Source organism: Tupaia chinensis, unplaced genomic scaffold (genome assembly GCF_000334495.1).
Source record: "Tupaia chinensis unplaced genomic scaffold, TupChi_1.0 Scaffold000335_1, whole genome shotgun sequence".
In the NCBI taxonomy this organism is placed as follows: domain Eukaryota; kingdom Metazoa; phylum Chordata; class Mammalia; order Scandentia; family Tupaiidae; genus Tupaia; species Tupaia belangeri.
The window spans coordinates 2,327,277-2,338,182 of record NW_006159829.1 but is presented as its reverse complement, the minus strand read 5'-3'; the positions used below and the strand labels follow the sequence as shown (position 1 = coordinate 2,338,182).

Genomic DNA, 10,906 nt, shown 5'->3' with positions numbered 1-10,906 from the left:
CACAGTCCCCTCCTCCCCTCCCCCCCTTCTAGCCTGCTGGCAGAGGCTACTGCTCGGATGGCAGGACCACAGGAAGGCCTAGGCTGGGTTCCTGGCCTATCCTAAGAACCCTATCCTAAGAACCAGATATGGGGGCACCAGCATGTGGTCCCAGCTACTTTAGAGGCTAAGGGATGAGAATCGCGACACAGTAAGACCCTGTCTCACACACCCCAGGCACCCTCCATCGACCTGACCCTGCCAGTCCTGAACAAGCTATCATTTCAGGTTGCCCAAATCCTCCCAGTTCAGTCTACATACAATTCCAGTATGGAGCCTGGTTCTGGGGTGTCGTCCCTACAACCCAGACATCATTACTCTTCTACACTCTCTTCATTTCAAAGCAGATGTCTCCAGTAGATAAAAACTGTAGAACATACAAATGTATTCACCTGATGGTGCATCATTTTATAAAAGGTTTCACTTTGGTACTGGGGATACTGTTCTGGCATTCATTATGAACAATAATCTCAATTCCACAAATTAAAAAAAGAAAAACATCTAGGGCCAGCTCCTTGGACAGTAGTAAAGTGCTGTTCAAGAAAAGTATGAGCCCTCTAGTTTAAAAAAAAAAAAAATTAAAGCTTATTTTCTAGGTCAAATAAAGAAGTGATAGTTCAATGAAAAATGAACACATACAATACTTTAATTTCCCTCCCATACACTACAGTGGCTTTTTAAGCAACAGTTTATTGGGGGGACATGCTCAATAGCTGCTCCACAGGACGTCAGAGTACCACGAAGCAGGGACCAGAAAGCAGTGCCCCAGGAGAATGATACTCTGAGATCGCATGGGGGACGATTCCTGGCTCAAGTCTGGAGACCTCCCTGACTACACCAGGCACACACGTGCCCATATTTCAGATTGGCTGAAGGCTGGGAGAACTTTGTCTCAACCCTGGTGAGGGTTTTCTCTCTCTCATCAAGGCAACAAATAGATTTTTTTTAAAAAAAAGTTCCACAAGGCAAAAAACAATCCTTATGCATACTTAAAAAAATTTTTTTACAGACATTTTTGCTATAGGGTTCATGGACTTGCTAGGGAGAAAGAGATCTCGTTAAGAAGAAATCAGTCTATGAGGGACAGCCATGCCACAATCCCTTCTCCTCCAAACTGCGGGGTTTGGGGCAAACACGCACACATGCCCAGCATGAGTTTCAAGCTGCCAGATCTGGGACTCAAATCACGGTCAACCATGAGTCCAATGCCTTAACCACTATGCCAGCTGCTGGTCCCTTGTTTCGATTTTTATTTCTTCCACAAGCAAGCAAAATAGGGACCAAAAGATAAGCATCCTCAAAGGGGTTTTTGGGAATTTTTTTTTGGGTGGGGGGCAGCACAGGGAGGCATGTGCTCACTATGGTGTGGGGGTGTGGGGAGAGAAAGCACTCCCAGAAGGGCCATGGTCATACTACAATCCCTTGTCCTCCACTTCTCCTCCTGTCAGGATTTGGGGCATTCTCACTCATGCTTGGTGTTTTTTTCAAGCCACTAGGGCAGAGATTTCTTCCCCAGCTGGCCATGTGGGATCTAGCTCTTTAACCAGTAGATCATGGGGCCAGCCTCCCAAGAGGGGTTTTGATGTGGTAGTCCACCCCCAGCTTCGTTCAGCCCTGGGCATTGAGCATGCACACAGGGGTCTCCAGACATGAACTGGGAACTTTCCCATGTGGTTCACCTTCATAGTGTCACACCCTGCAGCTGGGTTACCTACAGCCCCTCATATGTACTTTCAAGACTTAATTTATAATCATAATAATCTTTAAGCTCTTAGGGAGGCTAATTTTTATTATTTACTGTATACATTCTCAAATCATTCCTAGCAGTTTAAAATATAATCATTTCCGGGAAGAGCAGATGGCGTAAGAGTTATGTCGTTGGACTCCCACATGGCCAATTGCGATCTGAGTCCTGCACCCAGTGGCTTCAAACTCACGACGGACATGTGTGTGTGCATCCCTGAGACCCCAGGAAGAGAACAGAAGCGAAGGGATTGTGGTGTGGCCAACCCCTCGGAGTGATTTCTCACTTTCCTTCTCAATGTCTTTGTCTTTCTCTAGTGAGCACATGTGTCCTAAGGCAAAAACCTCTTTTAAAAAAAAAAGTGTGTGTGTGTGTGTGTATAATCGTTTCCTACAATTATAGCTGATTAACTAAAAAATAGAGATAAAGACCATATAATTAAATTTGTACCATCAATATCAGAGACAACATTTTGAAAAGCTGATAAAACTACTCTTCTCCAGAACTACAAGGGTATGAACAATATAGAAGAATCTTAATTTAACTCTCAAAATGTCTTTTATTTGTGCTAATTATATGACCTCTACAATATACAATCTCATTATACAAAGACAAACATCACGATAAAGCGTTTAGGCCACAAATAAATCAGATTGCCTAAATCAACCAAAGATTCCAAGATTACTTATTTTCCAAAACAGTGCCATATTGAAATCTACTCAGTTAAACTTCCTTGATACCTAGTAACAGAAAAATAAAGTTAAGTCCAACTGGAAGTCCTTCTAGCTCAAATGAATGTGGTGTGTGTGTATCTGTTGCATATACATGTGTCATTGTTTCTTTTTATTTTTTAAATTTGCTACAGGGCATGTGTGCTCACTGGAGAGAGACAGATAAAAGAAAGTTGAGAAATCACTGCCCAGGGAGATGACAAATTGCAATCCCTTCTCCTCCATTCTCCATACACACATGTCCGGTGTCTTTTTCAAGATACAGGGGCCAGGATGTGAATAGCGCCTATCAGCCGTGTGAGATCCAGCCGCCTTAACCACCCCACCACCTAGCTGGCCTCTCTTCTTTTTAAAGTTTCACGTCTTGAGGAATAGCTTACACACAGTGAAAACGAGCTGTTCTGACATTCAGCTGTATAACCACCAAGCACACTGAGGACACAGACTATTTCCATCACCCCAAGAAATGCCTGTGTGTTTCGTGTACACAATTCTCTCCTCACCCCTGCCCCCAGCCTAAGGTAAGCCTGATGTGATTCCTGTTCTTGGATTTGCCTTTATCAAAATGCTATATAAATGGAATCAGTCTTTGGAGGTTCACCTACTTTGCTGTCTTCACTGGGATCCTTTTTATTGCTTAGGATTCCACTACAGAGGTATCTCATTATCTGTTTATCCACATGACAGCTGATGGTCATTTGAGTATTTCCAGCCATTTAGGAATAAAGCTACTGTATGTAGTAACACAGAAGTCTTGGGGTGAACATGTTTTCACTTCTCTCAGGTGAGTATACAGAAGAAGGACTGCTAAGTTATATGACATGTGTATGTTCAGCTTTATAGGAAACCACCGAACTGGTTTCCGGAGTGGCTAGAATGTTCTACATTCCCACCAACAAAGCACAAGAGTTCCACTGGGTTGTTGGGAAAGTCATGACACATTCTGCATAGAAAGATAGAAAATAGGGCATGACTTTCCAGACGACCTCGTAGTTATTCACCTCCTTGTCACCCAAACTGAACATCTTCTGTCTGGCTTTAGTGCTGGCATCACAATGGGGTGCAACAGCATCTTATGGTGGCTGTGACTTACACTTTCTAGTGACTGCTGAGGTTGATCATCTTTTATTTGTTTATTGTCACACACATGTAATAGATGGAATGTCCCTTCAAATCTTTTGGCCATCTTTTAGTTGAAATTTTTACTGAGACATCTATCCTATTTAAGACAGTATATCAAAGGAAAAAATGCTTTAAAAAGTTTGTAGATAATTCTCAGTGGTTTCAGTTTCACTCTGAAGGTTTTGGAGAAACAAAACTATGAAATAAGAAAAAGAAAAGAAAAAGAAAAAGAAAAGAGAAAGAGAAATCTAACAATAAAAAACTTTAAAAACTACCAGCAGGTGGCATGGTAATTAAGGCGCTGGACTCCCTCCCACATGGCTGACCCATGGTTTGAGTCCCAGACCTGGCAGATTTCTTTCTCACTCTTCCTCTTTTCCTCTCTCCCCCATCTCTATCTCTGTCTCTCTCTGGTACATGCACATGCCCTATTGCAAATTTAAAAAAATAATATATAAAATAATTCTTTTTTAAAAAGGGGGATATCGGGACCAGCAGTTGGCATAATGGCTATGTCACTGGACTACCATGTAGTTGACTGCGGTTCGAGTCCCAGACCTAGTGGCTTAAACTCATGCCGGGCACATGTGCGTGCGTGCCCAAGATCCCAAGAGAATGGAGGAGAAGGGATTTCGGTGCCATCCCCCTGGAGGAGTAATTTCTCGCTCTCTCTCTCTCTGTCTCTCTCTTGTCTTTCTGACAAGCGCATGCACCCTATAGCAAAAACCTCTCCAAGAAAAAAGTGGGGAGGGGGCAGTCACTAAAAGATGACTCCAACAAACACCTACTGTGAAAGAGAGGCTTCATGCACAGTGATGTATGAAACAGAGACAAACTACTCAACTGAATCATCAAGAGGCTTTGGGCTTCTGGCCATGAGGCACTACGGAGGGTTGGCCTAAGAGCAAGGGGTTAAAACATAGGGGTTAACTAACTAGTGGCCAGGCTAATCCAGCATTTGCCCTCATATAAAAATCCTAACAGGGGGATCAGCACGTGGCATGATGGTTAAAGTGCTGGTCACTCCCACATAGCCGACCACAGTTCAAGTCCTGGACCTGGCAGCAGCTTGATTCCTCACTTTCCCTCTTTCTCTTTCTGGTCAAAATAAAAATAAATGAATGAATAAATAAAATTAAATAATTTTTTAAAATCCCAACAGTATTTATCTAGAAAATAAAGCAAATGTTTCTAGCATGGATGTTGACATCCATAGGAAAACCCTTTTCATTTTGTGATTTAGGGCCCGTAGCCTACTAAGAGCACACTCTGAAGCAGAGCACTTCAGTTATGAATTCCCAGCAGGAGAGCGCTAACTCGACAAACTGCCGGTCCTGCTTTCTCACATGTTTACAGACAAGCAAAGACCATCAGAAATACAAGAATACCACTTTCCCGAAAGAAAACTAAATACCAAGAAGAACAAAAGGAAAAACAACTTGGAAGTTAAAGCTATGGAGAAAGCTGAAGAAATTTAAAATGGGCAAGCAAACAAGTAAAACTCCTTTGACCAAATCCAGCAAGGTTTGTGATCCTTAAAAACAGATGCTCATAAAGGCTGGCAGGTGGCGTGGTGGTTAAAGACACTGGACTCCCATATGGCCAACTATATAGTTCAAGTCCCGAACCTGGTGGCTTGCTTTCTCACTTTCTCTTTTTCTCTCTCATCAAATTAAAATAAAGTTAAATAAAATAATTCTTTTAAAAAAACAGGTGCTCACAAAAAAGAGACAGGGCCCAGCCAATGTGGTGGTTAAGGTAGCTGGATCCCACATGACTGACTGTGTGTAGTTTAATTCCCAGGCTCACTGGCTTGGAAAATGCACTGAACACATGAAAGTGCATACCCAACATCCCAAAGAGAGAAATGCAGAAAAGAAGATTTTGGTGTGGCCATCTCCCATAAAGGAGTGCTTTCTCACTTTCCCTTTCTTTAGCCACTACACGTACCCTCTAGCAAATTTTTTAAAAATAAAATAAAATAAATAAAAGAGAGAGACTCATAATAACAAAATGATCACCAAAATGAAAAACAATATGCTGGGACCAGCAGTTAGCGTAATGGCTATGTCGCTGGATTCCCATGTAATCGACCGTGGTTCGAGTCCCAGACCCGGTGGCTTAAAACTGAAACCAGGCACATGTGTGCGTGCGTGCCCAAGATCCTGAGAGGAGAATGGAGGAGAAGGCACTGCGGCGTGGCCATCCCCCCTTGGGTGTGATTTCTCGCTTTCTGTCTCTCTGTCTCTGTCTGTCTGGCGAGCGCTCGCGCCCTATAGCAAAAACCTCTCCAAAAATAAATAAATAAATAAATAAATAAATAAAAACAATTATGCTGATTTTTAGAGTTCAATCCATGAGCAGCCTCCAGAACACCTGACCAGGGACACAGATTTAATTCAAATGCTAAAAATTCTGACAAGTAAAAGTAATAACAAAAACATAAAAATAGGACAAAGGACAGGCAGACACAAGAGAAGTGGAGGGGAAAAACCAATATTCAGGTCAATGCTATCTTTATCTTACAGAGGAGTGAAGATACCCAGACAAATCATTGACCCAAATAAAAGACATTGTTAAAATTACATAAACCACTTTTAAAAGGAAAGTGCACATACAAACTCTCCGACTAGGACAGGTACAGGAAGAGATGTAGAGAATAGTCTAAGTAAGCTAAATCCTTATATTCCAAATCAGGAAAATCAAGAGATCACTTAAAATTGAGAAGCCACAAATAGTAAGATGTACACATAACGAAGTGTCAGGGAGGTTACTACAAGAGTCTAAAATGGAAAATGGTTAAAGAAGATGAATATGGAGGCTGGCCCTGTGCACTGGGAGGTGGATCCCACATGACAACAGTTCGAATCCCAGCCCAGGTGCCTTGAAATACACACCAGGCACATATGCACACGTGCCCAGAATCCTGTTTGAAAGGCGGGATGGAGGAAGAGGGACTGCAGCATGAACACGCCCTCTTTCTCTCCCTCTGGCAAGCGCATATACCCTCAGGCAATTAAAAATAAGTAAAAAGACAATTATGAGGAATGGAACTAGGGGATGAGAAGACTATTGAAAATTGTTCCTTTTCATCTTAATCACATCTATTTGATCTCTCTTAACTCTTAATCACATATAAATACACACATACATACATACACCGCCTAGTCCATCTCCACTGCCCCCAGCATAAATCACACTCCCAAATATGATTTGGAAACCTCACAATCAGGCCACTGCTTCTCAGCCATTCTCTGTTCTCCCCAACCACAGCCACTGCTCTAGCAGAAAAGCTGCATACCCCCAAGCTCTCTTCTAGCTGCCATGCCAACGCACACCTACTAGTCAGGACTCTATGAGGGCACCACATCCCCTGGGAGCCCGTGCTGACCAAGTGGGTGGCATGGACCTTTATGAACACTTCCAGAGCAAAGCACTATCATCTAGCCCACATTAAACTGCCTGCACCCTGTCTCTCAAATACACTACCAAAAGTAGACTTCTGTGTGAACAAGAGCCATGATCTGGCAATCTAGCACCTTGAGAAAAGAGCCCCCAAACTTCAGAATCAATCTATCTCATCTGCGCTCACCTGCCCTGGTGCAAAAACAGACACTTTCACTCAGAAACACGGGGGTGTGCCACAGGGTCTCAGGGCAGCCCTCCTTCCTGTTCACGATGTTCAACTTCCTGGACACCCAGCAATGCAACTCCTCCCAAACTCTCTGTTGCTCTCCTAGAACTCTGATAATTCTGAAACACCTCCCTCACAAGTTTTTGCCGCCAACACAACAGCTCAAACCCACGCTACAGGGGTTCAACTGAATTTAGGGAGTTTATAACGGGGTGCTCAGAGAAATCAAGGGGACTGGTCTCAGTTCCACATCCAGTAAGGCTCTGGGTAGGAAGCCATATTTACTTATATGGCCTGACTATCTGTGCAGAATGGGGGTGGGAGGCTGTATTACTGGAACACGGGTCATGAGGCTACTTTCCTGAGTTAATATATTTTCAAATGCTGCCCACCCCCCAGATGAAAAAAAGTCAAACCAGGATGAGTATATTTTATCCTAGTGCTAAAAAATGTCAACGAGTCAATGGGTTATCAAGAGCTGGCATGTCACTTTACCTGTCAGGTTTACATTCAGCTGCACATTACACAACACACGGTAACTTCTCTATGAAATTGTCTTGTGCTCCATACTAATGAGGAAAACATTTTATAATTAACATTACAAGAAAATTCTATTTCAGATTCTCTTTTGTTTGGATCTATTAAGAAAAGAGAACTCAGGAACAGCAGGTGGCATAAATGTTGAGAGAGCTGGATCCCAAATAGTCAACTCTGTGATTTCAGTCTGGGCCCACAAGCTTGACAATCACATTGAGCACATGTGTGTGCATGACCAAAATCCTGAGGGGAGAATGGAGGAGAAAGGATTGAGATGTGGGCATCCCCCCGGGAGTGATTTCTCACTCCCCCTCCTCATGTCTTTGTCTCTCTCAGGCAAGCATACATGCTCTATTGCAAAAACAAACAAACAAACAAAAAAAAACTTACTTTGTGACAAGCATTAAACATTATTCAGTCAGCATTTGGTGAAAAAAATTCACTGTGGGTTGAGATGAAATAACAGAAACTACCCTCAAGGACTTTTAAAAGCAGATTTGCACCCAAACAAATAAAAGGCACTGTTACAGGGAAAAAGGTGTAAGATGGATGGGGGAGGGGGAAGCAAAGAGCAGGCTGTATCAGTTGTCCACATCTGTCATAGCACAGGCTTCTCCTTTGCCCATAAAGGGCTGCAGGAATTAGACAACAGGAGCCAGATTTCTAGGCCTTGCTTGCAAACTGAAACAGTACAATGTAGTCCCTTCCCTCTTATCTACTGCAGAGACAGAAGGGGATTTGGGAGAAGGAGAACAAAGGGAAAAGTAAACTATACCTCACATGGAAATGGAAAAACAATGAGGGCCCTTACTCAAAGACACCCGCCAAAGTAGAATTCAATACTGGTTAAAATTACATGAATTCTGACTTCATGGAGTCTGAGTTATGCTTAAGTATTGGGTTGCTGGAAAAGTCATGACACATTTTTGGATAAAAAAAACATAAAAAGTATGTCATAACTTTCCCAACTACCTAATATTTACTGTAGCAACATATTGGTAAAACAAGAAGCTTAGCAATGCCAACACCCCAAGAGAGATTTATGGACTTTCTATATACCTATCTGTCCTTGATTTACCACCAGACCTAGCCAAAAAACTGTCTTTAGAAATAAGACAAACTGGGAACCAGCAGTTAGCGTAATGGCTATGTCACTGGATTCCCATGTAGTCGACCACGGTTCATGTCCCGGACCCAGTGGCTTAAAACTCACGCCGGGCACGTGTGCGTGCGTGCCCAAGATCCTGAGAGGTGAATGGAGGAGAAGGGACTGCGGCGTGACCATCCCCCTTGGGGGGCGATTTCTCGCTTTCTGTCTCTCTGTCTCTGTCTGTCTGGTGAGCGCACGCGCCCTATAGAGAAAACCTCTCCAAAAAAAAAAAGGAAAGAAGACCAACTGAGACGGACTCTCAATGCTATAATTTCCCACTTGTGGAACGAGAACTAAATTCCACAAGCTATGGACTACCAAATTACAAGCTGTCTGTTCTCTCTAGGAATGTTCCTTCATCAAAACAGGGACCATGCCGCTAACTGCCAAGAATGTTCATTGTTAAACACATTTCTCACAGCACTTTATACAATCCCACAGGGAGAATCTATACTGACTCCCTTTGTCAGATGAAAAAACTAGGTTTAGGTAGATTAAATATTATGATTAAGATTAAAATAGTAAATAAGTAGCTAAGCCAACACCTGCTGGATCCAGAGTCCATGAGAATAAGGTACTAGTAACGATCACACACTGACACCAGAACAAATCTGAATGCCAGCTTTGCCATTTACTAATTAATAACCTTTAACCTTTCTATATTTTGGCTTATGCAAATATAGATTATGGGAGAACAGTAAACCTTACTCAGAAAATTACTGTAGGAATTCAATCAACAACTGCAACTTGAGTGTTCACAATAATGGGCGGGCCCTGTGGCCCAACAGTTAAAGGAAGCTAGATTCCACATGGCTGACCACAGTTCAAGTCCCAGCTTGAGCAGCTTGCACAAACACCAGGCAAATGTGTATGCATGCCCCAAACCCCAATAGGATAAAGCAATGGAGAAAAGATTGCTGCATGACCATATCCCATTAGGGGTGCTTTCTTCCTTTTTCTGTGTTTCTCTAGTGAGCAACCATGTTCTCTGGCAATTAAAAAAAGAAAAAGTGTTTATAATGTACTAAACACTATTCTAAGCATCTGTTATTGCTATATTAACTACCATCATTATACTACCTGCCTGTATCAGAGAAGTCTATCAAGTCTATCAAGACACATAGTAAGCACTAAGCCACATGTGTCTCCTCCCTCGCCTACCCTGCAAAAGCAACTGCCTCCTGTTTCTACTCTACATCAGAGACCCTGAACGTGAAAAACACAAAAGAAAAAATACAAAATATAAGGGCGAAAAAGAATTATACTCACAGTTCAGAAGGCCACAGTAATTCCGTGAAGAAACAAAATGACTATTTAAAAATATTCTTAGTTTCTCTTTCCTCTTGCCATAGTACTCAGAGGGAACCTGAAAGACAGACAAGATGCAGCTCACTGCTTTTTCCAAGTTCTGTTGTGTTCACGACCCCATGTGTGTTTCTTCACTACCTACCATGCATTCTTTGAGGAATAAAAAAAATTTTGAGGCCGGTCTTCAAATCCTTATTCTAGTTGGAGAAAATACATGCAGGGGCCAGTAGGTGGCACAGTGTTTAAAGCACTATACTCCCACATGGCCAACCACAGTTCTAGTCCTAAACCTGGCAGCTTGCTTTCTCATCACTCCCCCCACACTTCTCTGCGTCTCTCTGGTGAGCACACCTGCCCTATAGCAACTTAAAATAATAATAAAAATAATTATTTTATAAAAAAATACATATGGAATGACTGATAACTATTAAAACATCAACAAGCATAAACTGATCTGTCATGTTGGCTGGTTAAGTTAGGGGTGCGATACCAAACAGAAAAAACATCTACCTTACTCCCTCCCAACTAAAATTACATTAAGGAAATGTAAAAAAGATAGGACACTTAAAGAATCAAACACATGGGACAGCAAGAACTGAAAGGAGAACAAGTGACAAAACTTGAAGCTGTGAGAAAAGCCT

The 10,906-nt window shown here is 42.3% G+C and overlaps 1 protein-coding gene across 10 annotated transcripts in view; it reads right to left on the bottom strand.

Annotated features, from left to right (window-relative positions):
• PTK2 (protein tyrosine kinase 2) overlaps positions 1-10,906 on the bottom strand; it is a 291,358-nt gene that overhangs the window by 257,755 nt on the left and 22,697 nt on the right. For all 10 annotated transcript variants that reach the window (XM_014589190.2, XM_006152112.3, XM_006152113.3 and 7 more), the window contains exon 3: positions 10,227-10,323. The gene's annotated coding sequence lies outside the window, so the exon portion shown is untranslated. The remainder of the gene's footprint in view (positions 1-10,226; positions 10,324-10,906) is intronic.